The 23,128-nt window shown below is 38.6% G+C and overlaps 1 protein-coding gene and 1 pseudogene across 2 annotated transcripts in view; both read left to right on the plus strand.

The window, feature by feature from the left end:
* Nucleotides 1-23,128, plus strand: part of CADPS2 (calcium dependent secretion activator 2) — a 453,461-nt gene that overhangs the window by 141,168 nt on the left and 289,165 nt on the right. The window lies entirely within an intron of this gene.
* LOC309844896 (cell division control protein 42 homolog pseudogene) lies at nt 10,491-11,935 on the plus strand (annotated as a pseudogene). Its single transcript has one exon. The product of its transcript is annotated as a cell division control protein 42 homolog pseudogene (transcript).

Genomic DNA, 23,128 nt, shown 5'->3' on the forward strand with positions numbered 1-23,128 from the left:
CTTACAACAGCAGAAACTTATTTCTCAAAGTCGTGTAGACTGAGAAGTCCAAGATACGGTTCTGGCAGATTCAGGGGGGTGGCTTGCAAGGAACTACTTCCCAGTTCATGGATGGTGCTTTCTTGCTGTGGAGCCAAGTCAGGGGGCTGGGGAGCTACCGTGGAGTCTTTATAAGAGCACTGATCTCATTCTTGAGGGCTCTACACTCAGGACTTAAGTATCTTCCAAAGGCCCCACCTCCTGATACCATCACATTGGGTGCTAGGATTTCAACTTGGGAATTTGGTGGGACCCAAGCCTTCAAGTCATAGCACCTCATTTCACTAAATTGCCTCTTGACTACTTGACTAGTCCTCAATGGGAAGAGAAACAGGAGTTGGTGAGGGTAACGTGTGCATCTTGCCTTTCATTATATGCCCTGTTGGCTCTTGCCACGTTCCTCTATCCAGAGAGCACGACCTGTCCTGTGGGACTTCTGTCCTGTAACCTTCCCTCCTCTCTACATCCTCCTTCCACTTCTCTCTCCCCTTTTTTCCTCTTCCCTTATCTGCACATGATTTTTCTATGTCAGAAGATTTACAGATATGTGGGAATATAATGGAGAACATGGAAAATGAAAGTTGCTGGAGTTGTCAGATGAAGAGGTCATGATCAAATTGCACAGTGACTGTCACATAAGCTACTCGGTTTCTACCTTAGTAAACCTTAAGTGTGTATCAGAAAATGTGGAATATACTAGAGAGAAGTAGTATTTCATTATTTTCTGCCCAGTCTTTTACTATGTGAATAAAATGGTTCTTTCCAGGGTGCATTGTTAAATTTAAGGTCCTTGAACTAAAAGATAGTAAGATTTCAGTTGCTAAGTGTTCTATAAGATTTTCTATAGCAGAGTGTTGTTTACTCCTTATTTTAAAGCTACTTCATTATTGTTATTAATTTTAGGGTATGAAGATTAATCACTTTTTCATTTATAAGATAACTTCCACATGCAAAATCTAAATATTATCTGTAAGCCAATTTGTAGTCTCATTGGGAGAAAAAAGTCTCTGCCACTTCTTTGTCGTGTTGTTTATAATTTGTGCAGAAAATTTTATATGGTCTCACCCATTTTATGTTTTCACTTAAACATTAAAACTTATCTACAAGAATCTGGGTTATTTTGTTTGCTTTTTTTTTTTTTTAATGTCTTTGTACCATTAGGATGACTGGGTAGCTCTGTTGGTGAAGCATGGGGACTCTGGATTTAGGCTCAGGTCGTGATCTTGGGGTCATTAGATGGAGCCCCACTGTCAGTTCCATGCTGGAGCGGAGCCTGCTTAAGACTCTGTCTCCTGCCCCATAAGACTTGGTCTCCTGCCCCATAAGACTCTGTCTCCTTCTACCCCGTAAGACTCGGTCTCCTTCTGCCCCGTACCCTCCCCTTGCGTGTGCTCTCTAAAAGAAAAATGTTTTTGTACCTTCAATTTACACATTTTTTGAAGCTGCCAGACTATTTAGGCATCGCTACTAAATATCCATCCTATTTTGCTTGTTTGGTGGGACCAAACTGAGAAGAGGAGAAAACTTCCTAATTGGGTTCTTGGCAAGCTATTTGGAAAATTAATGCCAAGTGATAAAAATGTGATAGATAACGCCAGACATGAAAATAAGCTGGGAATCTGTCATAGTCTGAATTCAAAAATATTAAATGTACAGAACAGTTAATATTAGGAAAGATAACTTGCACTATAAAATAATCTTTGTTTTGTCATTCTTGTTCATTACAAATTTACCTGAAGTGGCAAATTTTGTTGGTATATAAAAAAAATCAGAACACCTGTGTTAGATTGACAAAATTTAAAGGTTTCTTAGTAGAATGAAAAGCATGTTCATTTTCCATGTAGAAACTAAACATTTTCTTCAGCATGGAGTGGCTCTAAATAGATTCACAGTACTTCAGATCAGATTTGCTCCAAATGCATTTATTGTAAACTTTTGAAGAAAAATGTAATTTTTCATGTTGAAATGTGTATGAAAGATACAGCCCTTCGTAAAATCTGGGGCAACTCAATCATGTTGTTCATGTTTCTGTTAGGGTCACAGGGATCTTTAAGCTTCAGTGGTACATTACTAAGAGTGGACAATTTGGGGTTTTACTTAGGAGTTGGCATACTGTTCAGTTTTATAGTTGTTGAACTTGCTTTCCTTTCCTCACAGATTGTGTGAAAGTTTTAAGCCTTATACCAAGGAGAGTTTTTTGACCATGGCAGATGAAAGTGACTGGCTTTGTCCGTGGGAAAGCACCTCTATATTAGGGGCAGGTCTGTATTTACACTCTGCACCTTACTCAAAGGAGCATGCACTCAGTTTGAACTGCGGGTGGGCCACACAGGTGGCCCTGGTACACAGGCCTAGAATAGAGCTGGTGTTTTCCTGTGAAATAATCTTTTCACGTCTTTTAGGTAGAGGCAGAAGAACATCTGCTGATCCTTAATTGCAGGGCAAAGGATTCCTGTGTGCCTTGTGGACGAGCCAAATCTGGATTCATGCTCCTTGTCCATGAGCTCAGGTTCTGAACCCCACCAGTTTGGCTGTGAGGAGAGAAACCTTCTCCAGGAGGCAGAATTATAAGGCTTAATTAATCCTAACTAGTAACAGTGGACAGTCCAAGAGTGTTTGCTTGCAAAAGGTTAATGCCCTGTCACTGGAGAGGACACCCATGCTATTTAGTACTGGGGGGTAAAGGGTATATGCAGGCAAAAAGGCTTTATATATAATGGAAGAGCTCAAGAATCTCAAAACCTGCTGAGAGGCCTTCATTATCACTAAGAAGGAAGCAGTGTCTTCAGTGGCATTCTCAAAGTGAAGATGGGTTCTTCCACCACCCAATTAGTAAATTCGTAGTGTTAACATCAGCCTTGTAATGAGAGTGTTTAGGTTCACAGGTCTGAGTCAGAACATCTGCCATGGACTGGAGAGCATCTTGGAAACACTACAACCAAAGCTTTGGGGTTTTTGTTTTGTTTTGCTTTGTTTTCCTTAAGCCTTTAACTTTTACTTTTCTATCTCTACTGTGTCTTTGCTGAATATACCGTTGCCTGAAGTAATTGCTGTAGTGCTGTGTCTGGGTGTTTAATTCTTTAGATAATAGCCACAAAGAATAAACTTGAAAGTAGTAAACATGATGAAAATAGTAAAACGAACACTAAAGTCTAGTTATAGTAGTCTTGTGAGACGAATGTTACCAAGATAAATGAAAAACAAATGTATGAATAAGAACAACTAGATAGGGGCGCCTGGGTGGCTCAGTGCGTTAAAGCCTCTGCCTTCGGCTCAGGTCATGATCCTGGGGTCCTGGGGTCCTGGGGTCCTGGGAGCAAGCCCTGCATCTGGCTCTCTGCTCAGCAGGGAGCCTGCTTCCTCCTCTCTCTCTCTCTGCCTGCCTCTCTGCCTACTTGTGATCTCTGTCTGTCAAAAAACAAATAAAATCTTAAAAAAAAAAATAACAGCTAGATAAGCACAGATAGTACAGTTATAGTTAAATTGGGTTTTAACTACTTTGAACAGTTCTATGCCAACAAATTTGGAAACTTATATGAAGCGACTATTTGGAAAAATGGACTCAAGAAGAAATAGAAAACCTGAATGATCTGTTATTACGATAGTGAAGTGATGTCTGTGGTACCAAGACACTGGGCTCAAATAGTTTTCCCAAACCTTCAAGGAAAAATAAATTCTTATTGTTAAGTATTCTGGAAGTTAGAAGAAATGTTTTTCTGATAAAGCTAGTATACCTTTGTACAAACCAAATTTGGAAAATATAAGAACAGAAAACTAAATATCAGTTTTTTTACATGGATACAAAAATCCTTAATAGAATATTAGTAAATAAATTTCATTGCTGTGTATCATGAAGTATGTTATATTGTGTGTGTGTGAATGAGTCAATATTAGAACTACTGATATCATTGGGATAGAAAGATCGTGATTATATTAACATAACAAATAATATTAATACAGTTCAATATGTGCTCAACGTAAAAATATCCAAGATTAAAATGGCCACTACAAAGAAGGTTCTTGAATATCAGAAATTTATAAAAAGTGACCTAGCTAATGATGAAGACTTGAAGTTTTCAAAAGAAAATCAGAAATAAGACAAGGCTACTCTCCCTTACTATCCTCCCTTAACATAATGTACTTCTAGCCAGTTCAAATGGGAAAGATAAACTTGTAAAGGTAAACTATCCATAGTGGTGGCTGCTAAATTTTCCACCTAGACCATTTCAGGATGAGCTATTGAGAAACTACTAAAACTAACAACTTGAAGACTGCTGGATGAAAACTAGACAGACATACAGAGACCTGTAGCACTTTATTAAGTAGCCTAGTAGAAGATGGCAGTAAGAAAAAATAATTCTCAAAAGCATTAAAACAAAGTGCCTGTTAGGTATAAAGCTGACTGTAAGGCCCCAGGGGAGAAATACTATGAAACATTACTGAACATACACGACCTGTTTCTGAGTGGGAAGATTTGATGTCCTGACTTGTCAGTTAACCTCAGTGTAATGAGAAAATCATTGGAATTACAACCTCCAACAGGATTGTGCTTTGTCTTACATTACTTAGATTACTGATAAACTGATACTGAAAGTTATATGGAAAAGGCAAGGGATCAAGAACAGCCAAGATTATGTAGAAGGGGAGAAAGGGCATGAGATTTGCCCTACCAGGGACAAGTGGTTGTAATTAGAGATGGCTTATTTACCTTCCCTCACTATTAATACTGCCATCATAGGTCATAAATAAACCCATGCATAGATATAAACAGGTTTCACAAGTGGCATTACACACTTTTAATGAAATGATGGATAAACATCAAACTTTTAATGAAATGATGGATGAATAAACATTACTAGGATAATTGGATACACATAGAACGTTAAATATAATCTTGCATTCTGCCCTCACAGTCGGCACAAAAAGATTCTACACATTATATAGGGAAATGCTAAAAGAACTTTGAGAAAAATGAGAAAACAAAGGATGACAGGATTTTTAAGGCAAAGAAGGCACAAACTGTAAGTGATTGAAATTCTAAAAGCTGAGATATTTCACAGGACAAGACAAAGGGGGGATTAAACAGATGGTATTATGATCAACAAGCCAATGATCATCAGAGGCTTAATACCTAAAATATATATAACTCCTGTACATCTGTATGAAAAGGCAAATAGTCCCTGAACAGAATGAGTAAAGGAGATGAATAACAATTCAAAGAATAGGAAATCTAAGTGGTTAATAAACTGTAACATTTTCACATAGCCGCTGTAACAGTTGCCACAAACTGGCTTAAAATTATTCTCTTTGTTTGGGAGGTTAGACATCCGAAATCAAGATGTAAGCAAGGCTCCTTTCAGAAATGGCTGGGGAGACTCCTTCAAAAGCTTCTTCTTGCTTTTCGTGTCTTTTGGCATTGTCTTCCTTAGTCTTCTGATCCTGTCACTCCAGAGTCTGCCTTCCTTTTAATATTGCTGCCTTTCTTTCTGTCTGCCAAATCTTCCTTGTGTCTCATAAGGACTCTTGTCATTGGATTCGAACCCACTGGGTAATCGAAAATGATTTCTTCATTTCAAGATCTTTAATTTTACCTGCAAAGACTTTTTTTTTCCAACAAAAGTAACATTCACAAGCTCCAGGGATTTGACAGGGATGTCAAATATATCTTGGAATAATTCAACTCACTATGAAATCAAGAGATGATTAACATCCCTAGTAATCAAGGATATTCAGATTAAAATGAGCTACCATTTGTCTTTCAGTTTGGCAAATTTGGAAAAATGAAACTTGAATAAAAGTATAGGAGAATGAGGACTTAACGTGCTTCTGGCTTAAGTTGTAAATCTTTGTAAACATTCTTTTCAGTTTCTGGAATTGCCTAGTGCTTATACCTTATACCTGGAAATTGAACTTCCAGGGTATATTTTAGAGAAATTCAAGTACAAGGAAACCCATACAGGAAGGTCCATTGTGACATTGTCTACAGCATTAAAGAAGTGAAAACAGCTCAAATATTTATCAATAGATGAGTGAATAAATATAAAAAGGTCCTGTTTATACAGTAGAATACTATAAAATTGGTAAATCTCAAAGACAGTGATCAAAAAATTGCAAAATGATTTGTATAGTATAGTTCTATTTATATAGCTTTACAATATGTAGTATAGTTTTCTATAAATACGTGCACATAAAGCTTACTAAAATAGCACATTCGGAATAGGGTTTATTTCTGGAACTCTGGATTATTGGTTTGAGGATGACATAAGTTACTAGATGGTATATAAAGGTCTTCTATTTTTCTTTCCTTAAAAATAAACATATATACTGGGTTGCATAGTGTTCCACCAAATTCAGATTATTTAGATCCTCGGAATTTCTTTATTTGGAAGTAGGATTGTTGCAGATATAATTAAGGTGAGGGCATACTGGAGTAGAGCATGCTCTTAATTTCTGTGGCAGAAAAAAATCTTGATTTCTATTGTCAATAAAAAAGGGCTATGGGGAGGGACCACCCTGAGAAGATGAAGACGGGGCAGCCATGGGAGTGAACCACTGAAGTTGGGTGATGAATACTTGAGTATTCTAAAATCCTGTCTTTACTATTGCATCTTAAAAATACTTAAACAACTCCCCCATAATTTGATTGAATTTTCTATAATTAACCTTTTTGATGGAGCTGAAGGATAAACTAAACATGTACATAATTGTCAGTGAGCTGTGCTCCAAATATTACAGATGGAATCCTGCCTAATCCTTCTGGTAAAACCTAAACAGAATGTTTCCTATAGTCCATTAAGATTTTAAATATTAAAGTGGTAGGACTAATTCAACATTAGAAAAAGTTGCTCTTGACCAGTATCCAATATGGAAAATAATTATGTATCTAGACCTAGTTATAAAAACAAGTAATTGGGCTATGAGACATTGGGATGGACTTTGGGGTCAAATCCCAATTGATCTACTTACCTAGCTCTATGGTGTTTAATAGAATCCTTGCTTGGCTTCAGTTTTCTTATTTATAGCACGGAGATTGTTAAGTGGTTTACTTAATTGTGTTGTGAACAGTAAAATATATAAAGTATTAATTACCAACATCCAGTAAAGCCTCAAATTGGAACTTGTGTTGTTCATGTATAAATTCATATGTAGTGATTATAAATCACTATAATTCAACAAATTATAAAAGTACTATAGATGAAATCCTAGCTAGAAGAGTTTGTAAGAAAACTACACAAATAACCTTGAGTACTTTTTATTCCTATATGTGGAGGTGAGTTTTGTCTAATTTGCTCTCAGTCTATATCTCAAACTCAGTAGCCCATCCTGCATATTTCTGAGACAAGAATGTAAAAACCCCACAAATTTTGTCTGTCTCAGTCTTCATAATCTTTCATGGGTTCTTTCTATAATTGTTTCACCTGTGGCCCTACTTTTTGCTTGATTTTATTTCATGATTGATGAAAGGACAGTGTTAAGTTTTCCAAAGAACTTAAAAGGAAATATTGCAATATAGAAAATCGAATTGAAAATAAGACCACTAGAAATAATTCAGAAAGTTGTAGAGAGGATAGAAAGTGTTAACTTTATATACTTGGAGGTAAAGAGACTGTCACTCACATATTTTCAGGTTAACTATTACTTTCCCTCTTTTTTAAAAGTTTTCTTTTAATCACTGGGCGCTCATCACAAGAATACCACCCACCCACCCCCACCTCCCCTTGGGTAGCCATCAGTTTGTTCTCTATAGTGAAGTCTGTGTCTTAGTTTGTCTCCCCCCTCCTTTTGCTCTTATGCTTTGTTTCTTAAATTATACATGAGTGAAATCAGATGGTATTTTCCTGACTTATTTCACTCCGCATGGTACTCTTTGTCTCTATCCGTATCATTTCAAATAGCAAGATCTGATTCTTTTTTTATGGTTGAATAATATTCCTCTGTGTGTGTACACACACAAACACAAAGTGCCCTTCATAAATGCTACACCTTCATCAGTTGATGGACACTTCTGCTGCTTCTGTATCTTGGCTATTGTAAAAAAAAAAAAAAAAATATATATATATATATATATATATGCTGCTATGAACAGGGGCGCATGTACCCCTTGATGGTAGTATTCTTGTTTTCTTTGGGTAAATACCCAGTAATGTGATTGCTGATGAGTAGGGTAGTTCTGTTTTTAAGTTTATGAAGAACCTCCATATTGTTTTTTACAGTGGCTGTGCCAGTTCACATTCCTATCAGCTGTGTAAGATTTTTTTTTCCTCCACATCCTCACTGACACCTGTTGTTTCTTGTGGTGTTGATTTTAGCCATTCTGACAATTGTGAAGTGATAACCTTGTAGTTTTAATGTTTATTTCCTTGATAAGTGACTCTGAGCAACTTTTCATTGTCTGTTGGCCATCTATGTATTTCCTTAGGAGAAATGCCTATTCATGTCTTTTGCCCATTTTTAAATTTTGTTTTTGAGGTGTTGAGTTGTGTAAGTTCTTTATATATTTTGTATAATAACCCTTTATTGGATATGTCATTTAGAAATATGTTCTCCCGTTTCTTAGGTGGCCTTATAGTTGTGTTTATTTCTTCTTTCACTATGCAGAAGCTTCTTATTTTGATATAGTCCCAATAATTTATTTTTGCTTTGATTTCCCTTGAGTTGGGACACCTATCCAGAGAAAAGTTGCTGTGGCTGATATCAGAGAAATTATTGCTTGTGCTTTTTTCTAGGATTTTTATGGTTTTAGGTCTCATCTACGTCTATAAGCCATTTTGAGTTTATTTTTGTGTATTATGTAAGAAAGTGGTCCAATTTCATTTTTCTGCCTATAGCCATCCAATTTTCCCAACATTTGTTCAAGAGACTTGTCTTTTTCCCATTGGATATTGTTTTTTGCTTTGTTAAAGATTAATTGACCATATAATTATGGGTTTATTTTTGGATTTTCTATTATTTGTCTGTGTGTGTCTTTTTGTGCCAGCACCATACTGTTTTGATTTCTATAGTTTGTAATATAACTTGAGGTCCAGAATTATAATGCCTCCAGCTATGCTCTTCTTTTTCAAGATTGCTTTGGTTGTTCAGGGTCTTTCGTGGTTCCATACAAATTTTAGGATTGTTTGTTCTAGCTCTGGACAAATGTTGTTGGTATTTTGATAGGGATTGTGTTAAATGTGTAGACTGCTTTGGGTAGTATAGCTATTTTAACAATATGTGTTCTTCCAATCCATGGGCATGGATTGTCTTCCAATTTCTTTATATCATGTTCAGTTTCTTTAATCAGTGTTTTTATAGTTTTCAGAGTCTTCGATCTCTTTATTTAGGCTTATTCCTAGGTATTATTTTAGGTACAATTAAAAATGGGATTGTTTTCTTAATTTCTTGCTGCTTCATTGTCAGTGTAGAGAAATGCATCAGATCTCTGTAGATTGATTTTATACTCTGCAACCTCACTGAATTTGCTTATCATTGGTTCAAGCAGTTTTTTGGTGGAGTCCTCTGAGTTTTCTGTAGATAGTTTCATGTCATCTGCGAATAGTGAAAGTTGGACCTCATCTTTGCTGATTTGGATGCCTTTTATTTCTTGTTTAATTGCTATGGCTAGGACTTCCAGTACTATGTTGACTAAATGTGAGAGGGACGGGCACCTGGCTGGCTCAGTCATCAGAGCATGTGACTCTTGATCTCAAGATTGTAAGTTTGAGCCCCGCATTAGGTGTGAAGATAACTTAAGAAAAATCTTAAAAACGAAAACCCACAAACAAAAAATGGTGGTGAGAATGGACATTCTTTTTTTTTTTGTTCCTGATCTTAGGGAACATTGAGGATGATAGCTCTGGATTTTTCATAGATGGCCTTTATTATGTTGTGGTGTGTTCCTTCTGACTTTGCTGAGGGTTTTTATCGTGAATGGATATTGTACTTTGTCAAATCCTTTCTCTGTGTCTATTGAAATATCATACAGTTTTTATCATTTGTTATTGATGTGTTACATTGATTTGTGAATACTGAACCACTCTTACAATCAAAGAATAAATCTCACTTGATCATGATGAATTTTTTTTTAATGTATTGTTGGATTCAGTTTGGTAATATTTTGTTGAAAATTTCTGTATGTTCCTCGGACATACTAGCGTTTAGTTCTCCTTTCTTGGTGTCCTTATCTAATTTTAGCATTATGGTAATGCCTCATAGAATGAAGCTGGAAATTTCCCTTTTCTATTTTTTGGAATAGTTTGAGAAGGAAAGGTATTAACCATTCTTTAAATGTTTAATGGAATTAGCCTTAGTGGGTCCTGGACTTCTGTTTGTTTTGATTTAATTTCTTTGCTTGTAATTGGTCTTTTAAAATATTTGATTTCTTCTTGTTTCATTTTTGGTAAGTTATATTTCTAGAGATCTATCCATTTCCTTTAGATTGCTTACATGCAGTCATAATAACATTTGTAGGCCAACGCCCCGGCGGAGAAGCTGAGGTCATCACTGAATTTTGAAGTATTTTAAGTCAATACAAAACTGTTTCAGCAATGCAGACAATTAAGTGGGTTGTTGTGGGTGATGGTGCCTTGGTAAAACATGTCTCCTGATATCCTACACAACAAACAAATTTCCATCTGAGTATGTACCGACTGTTTTTGACAACTATGCAGTCACAGTTATGATTGGTGGAGAGCCATATACTCTTGGACTTTTTGATACTGCAGGGCAAGAGGATTATGACAGATTACGACCGCTGAGTTATCCACAAACAGATGTATATCTAGTCTGTTTTTCAGTCGTCTCTCCATCCTCATTTGAAAATGTGAAGGAAAAGTGGGTCCCTGAGATAACTCACCATTGTCCAAAGACTCCTTTCTTGCTTGTTGGGACCCAAATTGATCTCCGAGATGACCCCTCTACGATTGAGAAACTTGCCAAGAACAAACAGAAGCCTATCACTCCAGAGACTGCTGAAAAGGTGGCCTGTGACCTGAAGGCGGTCAAGTATGTGGAGTGTTCCGCACTCACACAGAAAGGCCTAAAGAATGTATTTGACGAAGCAATATTGGCTGCCCTGGAGCCTCCCCAACCAAAGAAGAGCCGCGGGTGTGTGCTGCTATGAACGTGTCTCCAGAGCCCTTTCCACACAGCTGGTGTCAGCATCATACTAAAAGCAATGTTAAATCAAACTAAAGATTAAAGATTAAAATTCGTTTTTGCAATAATGACAAATGCCCTACACCTACCCACATGCACTCGTGTGAGACAAGGCCCGTAGGTATGGTCCCCTTCCCCCTCTCAGTACTAGTTAATTTGAGTAATTGTGTATTGTCAGAAAAGTGATTAGTACTAGTTTTTGTTTTGTTGTTTCAAAAAAAAAATTTTTTTTTTTTTTTTTTAAAGCAAGGCATCCTTGTGATGACTCTGTAACAGACTAATTTGGGTTGTTGAAGCTGCTCCTGGGCTCCATCCACTCTGGAGAATGATCTGGGACATTTAGGGTTTTTTGTTTTTGTTTTTGCGGGGGTGGGGTGGGATGCGGGGAGTGTGTGTGGGGTTTGTTTTTATTTAGTTATGTTTTTTAAATTCATTAGCCATCGGATAGCCCTTACTTAAGGGGAGGAGGACTGATTGATTCCACATTCCACTTCCTAGATCTAGTTTAGAAAACTTGTTCCCCACCTGGTGCTCTTAGGAACGAGTATAGTAAATGCCTCATTTAATAACATACCCCTTTTTGAAAGTTGCCTTTTCTCTCCACCCTTGAGTAGGTCCAGTATTTGATGAAACTCATGAAAGTGGGTGGAACCTCTCTTGCCCCTCCTCTTTTCTAGGATGCACTATATATGTGACTGTGACTTTCAAGGAAATTTGTTTGCCATGTGCTGATTTTTTTTTTTTGAAGTTAATTTCTAACTTCTTTCACTGATAAATGAAGAAAAGTATTGCACCTTTTGAAATACACCAAATGGATTGAGTACGTAATTAAAAAACTTTTTTTTCCCCCTGTCAAAAAAAAAAAAAAATCATTTGTAAGTGATATTACTTCTCTTTCATTTGTGATTTTATTTGGGTACTTTGTCTTTTTTTTTTTTTTTTTTTTTTAAATAAGTCTGCTGGAGGATTATCAGTTGATTCCCCCCCCCCCACCACCAAGAACAAGCCCCTGGTTTCATTAATCTCTGCCCCCCCCCCCCAATTTGTGCTCCAAACTATCATTTCCTTCCTTATGCTGGTTTTAAGTTTTGTTTGTTCTTTTTCTAGTTCCTTTAGATATAAGGTTAGCTAGTTTGTTTGAGAGTTATCTTTTCGACATAGGCCTGTATTGCTATAAACTTGCCTTTTAGAACTGCTTTTGCTGCATTCCAAAGGGCTAATTTTAATTTCAAGTTAGTTAACATACAGTGTAGTAGTATTGGTTTCAGGAGAAACCGTGTGTGTGTGTGTGTGTGTGTGTGTGTGTTGGTGTGCACGTGCGCACTCTAAGGTGGTTTATTAGTACCCACGCTGGGGAGCCCTGGGCTGAGGGTGTCCAGACAGGGAAACCAGGCCTGGCTTTATCATTTTATACCTTATCACTGGATAAAGTATTCTTGAATGCATATTTTTTCCTTTTTGTGCATTGAATATATGATGCCACTCTTTTCTGGCCTGCCAAGTTTCTGTGGACAGGTCTGTTGCTAACCTTATGAGTATACCCTTGTAGGTTAAGGACCTTCCCTAGCTGCTTTCAGAATTCTCTTTGTATTTTGCAAGTTTGACTATGATATGTCTTCATGTTGACCAGTTTTGTTGATTTTTGAGGGGATTTTCTTTGCCTCTTGGACTCAAATGCCTGTTTCCTTCCCCAGATTTGGGAAGTTCTCAGCTATAATTTGCTTAGAATACCTTCTAACCATTTCCCCCCCATGCTGCTCCTCTTTTTGGACTCCTATGATGCCGATATTATTGCGTTTTGTGGGATCCCTCAGTTCCCTAAGTCTGTATTTGTGATCTGATAGTTTTCTTTTCCTGTTTTTTTCATCTTTATTTTCTCTCATTTTAACTTATATATCACTTATTCAATCCTCTTCTTCTTCCATCTTTGTTGTGATAACATTAGTCAGTTTTGCATCCCAGTTACAGCATTTTTTATGTTCGCCTGACTAGATTTTAGGTCTTTTATCTCTGCAGCCAATATTTCCTTGGTGTCTTCTGGCTTCTTTCAAGCCCAGCTAGTATTCTTATGACTGTTGTTCTAATCTTGTTCAGATACATTGCTTACATCTATTTTGGGAAAAATTCCTGGTTTTGATTTCTTCTTGATCTTCCTTTTGTGGAGAATTCTTCTGTCTTGTCATTATATTTCTTGCTCAGGAAAGTAATAGTATATTAAGAAGGGTTCATACACTGTACAGATCCTGGTGTTTCAGGAAGTGTTTCTGGTGTACACTGGGTGCACTCTGTTTTATTTTGTCATTCTTTTTTTACATGTCAGTCCTCTACAGAGTTCCTTCTTGCTCCTCCTCCTTGGGAATTGTTTGGAATTTAACTAGGTGTGCTTTGGTTTCTTTAAGATAAGCCTGATTTTAAAAAGAAGGGTGAATGGGATACTGGCTGGTTCAGTTGGTTAAATATCTGCCTTTGCTTAGGTCATGAACTTGGGGTCCTGGGATTGAGCCCTGTGTCTGGCTCCCTGGTTCAATGGGGTTTGGGGGACAGTCTGCTTCTCCCTCTCCCTCTGCCCCTCCCCCTGCTCATGTATACATACTCTTTCTCTCAAATAAGATCTTTAAAAGAAAAAAAAAAGGTGGTGAACAACTAGTCCAAGAAAAAAGAACAACAACAACCAAAAAAAGCGAACAAAAAAACGTAATCCTGATTCCAAAGAAAAATAAGGAAAAAAAAAAAGCCTGATCTAAAAAAACAAGAAAGGAAAACAAACCAACAAATGAACAAAAAACTAGACCTGTAATTCCAAAGAAAAAGAAATTTTTTTAAAAAGCATAAAACTTTTATGAAGTTTTTTTTTTTAGGAAGAGGAAAGCCTGACCCTATTTCTGCCAGAACTGAAGTTGATACTTTGGAGCACTCTATGATCCATAGACTTGGTACATGATGGGGGGGCGGGGGCTGTGTTGGACTGCTGGGGAAAGGCCTGCTGCACTGGCTCACAATCAGACCTGTTCTTTATTCCCCTGTCAGGGGGTGCAGTGGGGTAGGGGACAGAGCTACAGGGTTTGGTATAACTGATTCTAGCCTGGAGGCACTGTGTTTTTCTCTGAAGTCTGACTGTGATGGTGGGCAGGGGAGTGAAAAATGATGTCACTCTGCCTTCTCGTCCCTGGGAAGGGGGAACTCCTGACCACTGCTGTTCAGGAGGCCTTCACAAAAAAGCAAATAGTCTCCCCTCTTGTGTCCCAGGCTTTCATCAGATTCCTGCCTTCAACTTGTCTGTGCCAAGCCATCGGCTTGCCTGGCTCCACAGTCACAGTTCTGTGTTTTATCTCTGGCCAGCAGCTGAAATTCAAAATTCCAGGCCCACCACAGAGCTCTATGCTGGGCTTGATGTCACAACCCCAAGATCATGACCTGAGTGGAATTCAGAAGTTGGACCCTTAACCAGCTGGCCACCCATGTGCCCCTCAAACTCCAAATCTTAATGGACTCAGTTAGGTGTGGATCCCCCTCCCTTGGAGGAGAGCCTCACAGAGCTGTTCCTGGTGCCCTTCTGTCTGAGAAAAGCAGTTCCTGCCTGCATGAGTGCCTGAAGTCTATAAGGAAGCATAACAAAAACTGCAACCAGGTTATCTGCCTTCTGCACATCTCTGTCTCCTACTGTTGAACCGCTGCTCCATGGTGCCCAGCAGGCCTATTGTCCTTTGAGAGGGAAAATATCCTCTTCCAGTGTAGTCCAGTAAAGTAGACCAGGTGTGACCCAGGGAATCTGCGCGCGCACACACACACACACACACACACACACACACACACACACACACACTGAGGCATCTTGCCTGAGCCTTATGCACTGCTCTTCTTGACTTCTTTCCACAGAAGGGGCTTCCTCCCTTTCACAGCACTGTGGCTTTTCTCTTACCCATTCATGTCTCCAGAACTCATACTGGCCATGTTCTCTCCTTCCAGTTGGGCCAATTATTGTTGTTGCTGTTGTTGTTGTTGTTGTTTTTAAGGTCCTCTGATCATTTTTCTAGTATTTCACAATGATTTGATGCTGATCTATCTGGGTTCAAGGGATGAGGCAAGCTTAGGTTCTCCCTACTACTTCTACCATCTTATTTCCTCCATCAATATATGTCTGTATCCCAAAGGTTTGGGGCCATTATTTTCAATTGTTTCCTTGTACTTTGAAATTTTACTTCCTGGTTGCCCCATTCATTATTTAGTAGTAACCTGCTTTTTTTTTTTGGTGGGGTGGTCTTTCTGGATTTTTTTTCTTGTGGATGACTCCTAGTTTCATAGCCATTATGGTCAGAAAAGATGCATGCTATCACCTGGATTTTTTCAATTTGTTGAGACTTGTTTTGTGACCTAATATGTGATCTATTCTGGAGAATGTTCCATGTGCACTTGGAAAAAAAAAAAAATGTGTATTCTGTTGTTTTAGGATGGAATGTTCTGAATATATCTGTTAAATCCATCTGGTCCAGTGTGTCATTCAAAGTCAGTTTTCCCTTGATTTTTCTGTTTTCATGATCTGTCTGTTGATGTGTTAAAGTTCCCTATTACTATATTATTAGTGATTAGTTCTTTTATGTTATTAACTCTTTTAACTATTTTAGTGCTCCCATATTGGGTGCATAAATATTTATAATTGCTATATCTTCTTGTTGGATTGTCCTTTATTATATAGTGTTCTTCTTTGTCTTTAGTTACAGTCTTTGTTTTAAAGTCTGTTTTGTTTGGTTTAAGAATTGCTATTCCAGCTTCCTTTTGGCATCCATTTGCATGATAAATGCTTCTCCATCCTCTCACTTTTCTTTTTTTTTAAGATTTTATTTTAGAGAGAACATAAGCTAGAGGGAGGGACAGAAGGAAAGGGAGAAGCAAACTCCCTGCTAAGCAGGGAGCCAAACACAGGACTTGATTCCAGGACTCTGGGATCATGACCTAAGCCAAAGGCAGATGCTTAACCATGTAAGCCACCCAGGCTTCCCTCCATCCCCTCATTTCCATTCTGCAGGTGCCTTTAGGTCTGAAATGAGTCTCTTGTAGGCAGCATATAGATAGTCCTATTTTTTATCCATTCCATCACCCTATGTCATCTTGATTAGAGCTTTTAGTCCATTTACATTCAAAGTAATTATTGATATATGTATATGTGTATATATGTAGAGAGAGAGAAAAAGAGAACCATTTTATTACCTTTTCTCTTTCATTTTTTGCTAGTTTTTTTTTTTTTAAGATTTTATTTATTTGACAGACAGATCATGAGTAGGCAGAGAGGCAGGCAGAGAGAGAGGAGGAAGCAGGGCCCCTGCTGAGCAGAGAGCCCGATGCGGGGCTCAATCCCTTTACCATCTGCACACAGAGACATTGCCCCCTTTAGCAGCATTGCCGTCTCACAGCGGTGGAAATCCAGATAGTTCTGCTAGCAGTTCCTAGTCTGGTTCTGGTTGGGGAAGTGACTGTCAAAAGGGACAGTCTGGTAGTTCTTGCTTTTGGTCTTGATGTCTTCTGCCATGGTGCTGACTCTAAACACATCACAGCAACACTTCCTAGCTCAATGTGATCCTTAGCAGAGATTCTAGAGTCAGACCAGAAGCAGCTAAGTTGATGGTTGTTTAAGTTTGAACCTATTCTTTACTCCCCACATTTTAGGTATACAGAAATACTAATTTTTACTGCTTTTTGTCTTCTACCTTTACACTGTCACTTGGTCTCCCTTTCTCCTCAGAGTCCCCTTTAATAGTTCTTGCAGAGCTGCTTTAGTGGGCATGAACTCCTTTAGTTTTTGTTTATCTGGGAAACTGCTTATCTTTCTTGTTCTAAATGCTAACCTTGCTGGTTAATACTGTAGAATTCTTGGCTTCAGGTTTTTCCCATTCAGCACTTTGAATATGTCCTCCCATTCCTGTCTAGCTTCGAACTTTCTGCTGAAAAATCTGCCGATAACCTTATGGCGTTTCTTTTGTATATCATGGGGGATCTTTGGTCTTGCTGCTTTTGGTGTTTTTTTTTTTTTTTTCCTGTATCACTATATTTTGCCATATTTAATTACAATACATCTTGGTGTGGATCTGCTTTTGTTAATTTTGTTGGAGGTCTCTGTGCCTCCTGGATCTGGATATCTGTTTCCTTCTCCAGATTAGGGAATTTTGCAGCTATTATTTCTTCAAACAGATTCTCTGTTCCCTTTTCTCTGTCCTTTTTTGGGGGTCTTCTATAGTATGAATATTACTACGTTTGATTGACTCACTGAGTTCCTTAACTCTATTCTCATTTTGCATAATTCCATTTCTCTTTCTTTAAGCTCGATTTCTCTTCATTAATTACTCTGTCTTCTAGGTTATTAATTAGTTCCTCAGCTTCTTCCAGCCTGATGTTTGTTCCATCAGATGTGTTTCTCATTTTGTGTTTTGAGCCCTTTATCTCTGCTGTGTTATTCTTTATCTCTGTGGTAAGGGTTTCACTTGTGTCTTCCACTCTTTTCTCAAGTCCTTATGATCATTGCTTTAAATTCTCCATCAGGCATGTTATGTTACTTCTATCTGTTTCACTTAGATCTCCTGCCATGGCCTTGTTCTGTTCTTTCATTTGGGATATTTCTCTGTCTTATTTTGTCTAAGTCTGTGCCTGTGTCTCTGTGTTAGGAAAGTCATTTGCTTTTCCTGTTCTTGAGAGTAAAGGCCTTATGAAGAAGAGGTCCTGTAATGCCCTGCACTTTAGTGTCCTCTCTTCCCCAGGGCCTGGCACTTCTGTGGTTGTCTTCAATGTGTGCTGCATGCACTCTGCTATCGTGTCCCGACCGCTTTTTCCTTCAGGTCAGTCTTGGGCAGAGGCTGTCTGTGTTGTAGGCAGTATTTGGTCCCTGGTCTGAATGTGGCAGATTTTAACTAGGTATGCTCTGATTTGCTTGTGAAATGAGATCTTTCTCTGCTGCCACCAGAACAGAGGACTTGCAGGACTTGGAAGAACTTCTGGGGTGGGAGTTTCAATGTGGGTAGAGGGTTTGAGCAAGTCTTCTGAGAGAGGAGGATCCTGCCAGGGCCAAGACTGAAGCAAGTGTGACAGGAAGGGTAGTTCCACCAGAATGTGGGGGTTAGGGCTTGGTGTAAGCAATTCAGTAGTGAGTGTGGGTGCTGGTTAGGTCCTGCTGGTGGCCCTGTGTGGTGTGAAGGGTGGGGAAGGAAATGGTACCTACTGGTTCCTTTGTTCCTGGGGTGGGGGCGTGGGTCTCTCCCTTCATGCTTCCTCTCTGGGACATCCTCTGAGATGAGCAACTAAATTCCCCCATTGTATGACCCAGATGCTCTTCAGGTTGGCATTTCCACCTCGTATGCCTATGGGCTGTTTATCCTTCCTTCTTGCAAATAGCAATTTCAGTATCTTCTGAGTTTTCCCAGAGCCAAGTGTGCTGACTTTTAAAACTTCAGGCTTTTAGCCCTGCTGGTTGCAAGACCTCAAGAAATTGGGACCCTGTCACTTTCCAAGCCAGTTGCCATAGAGGTTCATTTTTCTCCGTGTACTCCACTCTATCCTTAGTCTGCCTCTCACCCTTCCTGCAACCACAGCTCTCTCCCCATGACAGGGTCCACAATCTTTTTCTCCCAATCTGCATCTCTGCACTTTTCACTTTCCTTTATGTGCCTTCTTCTGTCTTTAGTGGGTAGAAGTTGTCCTGACAGTCATCAGATTGATTTCTGGGGTATTTACTATGATTTCATAGGTACCTACTTATATTCCTAGGACAAGGCAAGCCTAGGGTCATCCTGCTCTGTTGCCATCTTTCCACAGTCTACTTTCCCTCTTGATTTATATGGAATGTCAATCATTTGGTTTTCCCACCTGCATAATTTTAATATCATCCCAATAAAATACAGTGGAGCATAAATAATTCAACTCTATATCTTGTATAGAATGAATTTTTATGTGGATTTTACAAACCCTTTGTTTCCTTAAATCTCAGATTAAGTTTTGATTCATTGGTGACCTGAATGTTCTTGGGATTTGATGTGGGTTAGTAATGCAACAATTAATTGATAAAATAAGACACCTTTTCATCATACTGAATAATACCATGCCAGGAGAAGTTATCAAAAGGTTTGCTACTTTATTTTGTTTTTATGGGAGGTTTCTGGGTATGAGGGAACAAAAAAAAACATTTTGTTTGAAGTTCATCATGTACACTAGGACAATAATAATCAAAATAAGCAAATTCTATTTTCTTCCCACCTTTGTGAATCCCAAAATACTTAGTCTAATGGGCAATCATATTAGCTGTTTAGTTGGAGGTAGTAAGAGTCATTTATGTAATAGCTCTCTAGTCTTTAAGAGCGAGTGTTATATGTAGAAAAGTGATACCAGATGTTCTGTGTCAATATAGAGACTTTCTTAGAATTCTAGGATTTTAATCAGAAAGCTTCTAGGGATTAGAGGATTTGACTGCATTTTGGCTGGGGGTATAATAGAGGGCCTTCTGGGTTGCTGAGAAAGTTGATTTCATTTAGAACTTTGTGTTTTCAGTGTTACTGCTGATATGATTTAGGGCTTTGAGGTGCTAAAATGTAACAAAATTAATCTCATACAGTTTTCTTATAACCGTTTGAGGTATGACTGAGATATATAGATATGTTGATACACAGCCTAAAGGATTTTTAATTCAGTAGAGTCTACTTATACAATAGAAAGTGTTGTATATGGCTGTATATTATTCCATTTTTCAAATACAGACATGTGGATGGAATTCTTTTGGAGAGAAAATGATCCTATGGTACTAAATAAGGATTTTCTGGACAACTGTTGTCAAGGTCATTCTTAGTGGAGGAAAGACTTCTCAAATCATCACCTGTTTTTTAAAAAGAGGTGATGATTTGACAAGTCTTTCCTCCACTAAGAATGACCTTGACAACAGTTGTCCAGCATATATATAAATTTTTTTTTTTAATGGGTGGCTTTACAAAACAGAGATTGCCATAGCTGCTGGTATATCTTAATCCTTTGAAGAATAAATGCTTGAAAAGTCAAACATTTGACAGAGACTGAGTACTAGCTCCTGTACTAGTAGAGCAGCAAGGAGGGGAGGAACCCAGGTTTTACAACAATAAGTGAACACTGCTCCTCACAAGACATTTTAAATCAAGCTAAAGTATGAACAGACGCAGGCCTCTAACTACGTGGACTATATGGCAAGTTTGACTGTCAAATAGATGCAAAAACAATGGGTCATAGGAGCAGGTGCTTTCCTCTGGGGAGATTGCAAAGGAAAGACTGAGATGAGTCTTGAAGGTTGAGAAGAACTTTATTTGGTAGAAAATGGAGGGGAATAGGCTGTAGCGAACCGGGAAGGGGAAGGAGGGCCCAGTTGGGGAGCCCCTGCTGCGCCCGCAGTGTACTTGGTGATTTACCAGTAATGTGGACGTGGTCATCTGATGCTCCTCCGTGGTGCTGGGAGGCCGAAGGTACTTCTCCAACCTTACAAATGAAAACACGGAGGCACAGTGTGGCTCCCCTCACTCACCTAGCATGTGGTCAGGACTGGGATTCCTAGCAGGTCTGTCACGCAGCTGGGGGCTTCAGCACAGTTGCTGTGGGTATGATGACTCCACTCTCCTGTTGTTGATTGTCTGCTGCCTCCCAGGAGGAATTCAATGACCTCATAAATGAGGAAAGGTTTTGTGACCTGGAAAAATACAACTGATCTAAGTGGGAAAATCTTAATCACCTCTACCCTGCTATTTCTGACTGCTAAGAGCTTACTCAGAGTTAACTGTGCTCAGCGGGACTGGTCTTAGGAAGGCAAAACATAGAAACTTGCAATGACTGACTTTGGCTTAGGAAGGTCTAGAAAATACTTTCGGGTTTAGAACAACTTTAAAAAGGCAGAGCCTCAAAAGCAGCCTTTCATATACATTTGGTCTTCATTGTTGACTTTTGTTAACTACAGGAGCAAAATAGTCTATTAAGACAACAGGACAGGGACACCTGGGTGGCTCAGTTGGTTAAGCAGCTGCCTTCGGCTCGGGTCATGATCCCGGCGTCCTGGGATCGAGTCCCACATCAGGCTCCTTGCTCGGCGGGGAGCCTGCTTCTCCCTCTGCCTCTGCCTGCCATTCTGTCTGCCTGTGCTTGCTCTCCCCCCCTCCCCTGATAAATAAATAAAATCTTGAGGAAAAAAAAAAAAAGACAACAGGACAAGTTTTGGTGGTTATTCAGAAGATTCTGCTTTGGTATCCCCCCCTCCCCTTTATTGAGTATATTTTGCCTATTCTCCAGCCTTTCAAGCCTTAACTTAATATTAAGTTAATATTAAGATGTCTTTTGTCCTGGGATCAAAGTAAGATGACCATACCATCATATATTTTCCTTAGTCTTGTGTTTACTTAAGGGCCTTCATCTCCTCCCTCTGTCCTTCTAAATGCAAAGGTTACAGTGTAAATGTTTTCCCCAATTACTTCTCACATTTGGTTAGTAATGTGTTCCTTCTCCGTTGATTACTGTTCTATGTTCTAACTAGGTAGACTGAGAAGAAAATATTGTCCTTCAGTTTAGTGTTAGTTATGTGAACCTTGAATTCTGAATGTACAATGGAATATAATTAGTTTGGTTTACACCCATTACATTTTAAAGGGATTTGGTCATATCCTAAATGCTCATTTATCTTTGTGTTCAAGTATGGCTTTAGGAAATCCACTTTGGAATATTAAGTCTACAGAACAGTTAAAGATTGAACTCATGATGCATATTCTAACTATATTATGCTCTATAATTATCACCCTTATAAAGATAAATCTAAGTATTATTGCATGAGGAATAGTATAGGTTAGAATATGGAGGATAATGACACTAACAATTTATTCAACCTTCACTGAGAACTTAAGATGTGCTAGATATCGTAGTAGAGGATGAATACTGAAAAAAAGTAAGATTGAGTCCCAGCCTTCAAGGAGATTAATAGATAATATTTTAGAGGAGCTGTATCAACTGCTACATAATAAACCACCCCAAAACTCTATATCAGAGCAATTTTTTTTCATAAACTAAAAAATGAGAGCCAGTATCTGTTACTGCTCAGAAGTCTAGTGTTGACTAGGTGAGTCTAAAGGTCTTGCCTAGACTTCGTCTTTATGATCACACAGACATCTTTGCTTGTGTTGGGCTCTTGCACATGTTGACCCATTTGTAGATTGATCTAGAGTAGTTTCAGTGAAGATACCTAGGTTCTCTTCCAAGTAATTTCTTCTCATCTATTAGGCTAGTCTTCTTTACTTGAGGTTGTTGGCATTCTAGAAGCTAGGGAATGGGGAAGAGTATAAGGCCTCCTGATGCTTAGGCTCAGAATTGACACATCAGTACTTCTGCCCTAGTCTGTTCACTAGTACTTCTGTCCTAGTCTGTTCACCTGCATAAGTCACCAGTCCCTCCAGATTCAAGGGGTTTAGAAATAAATCCCATCTCCTAATGGAAGGACCTACAAGTGGTGTTGCTAGAGGGAGGGAAGTAATTGGTGTCATTTGCAATCAGCTTACCTACTATAGAGACAGACAGTTTTGCACAAGGAATAAAGCCTTTGTAAGGTCTTATATAGTGACTGCTGCAATAGTTCAGGAAACCATAAGCTGTTTGAATTGAGAGAGCATAAATTTCAGGACTGATAATGGTAGAAAATGAGGCTGGATCTCAGGAAAGAGGACCAAGCTGGAGAGGCTTATATTCCATCCTTAGACATTTGGGTGTTATCCTTTGGTGAGAGCAAGCCATCTAAGGTTTTCAGCAAACATGAATGCCATTGTAAACTTCATTACTTTTTGTCTATAGGTTGCTCCGGCAACAGAATGAATCCAAGGTAAGCAAAACAGTGATGGGAGATAAGATGCTATTGCAGAACTGTACACTGTGGGAATAATTTTGAAGGCTAAACTAAAGCAGTGGGAAAGTACTCATTCAAGTGTGGTGA

This window comes from Mustela nivalis (assembly GCF_964662115.1).
Source record: "Mustela nivalis genome assembly, chromosome: 12".
NCBI lineage: Eukaryota > Metazoa > Chordata > Mammalia > Carnivora > Mustelidae > Mustela > Mustela nivalis.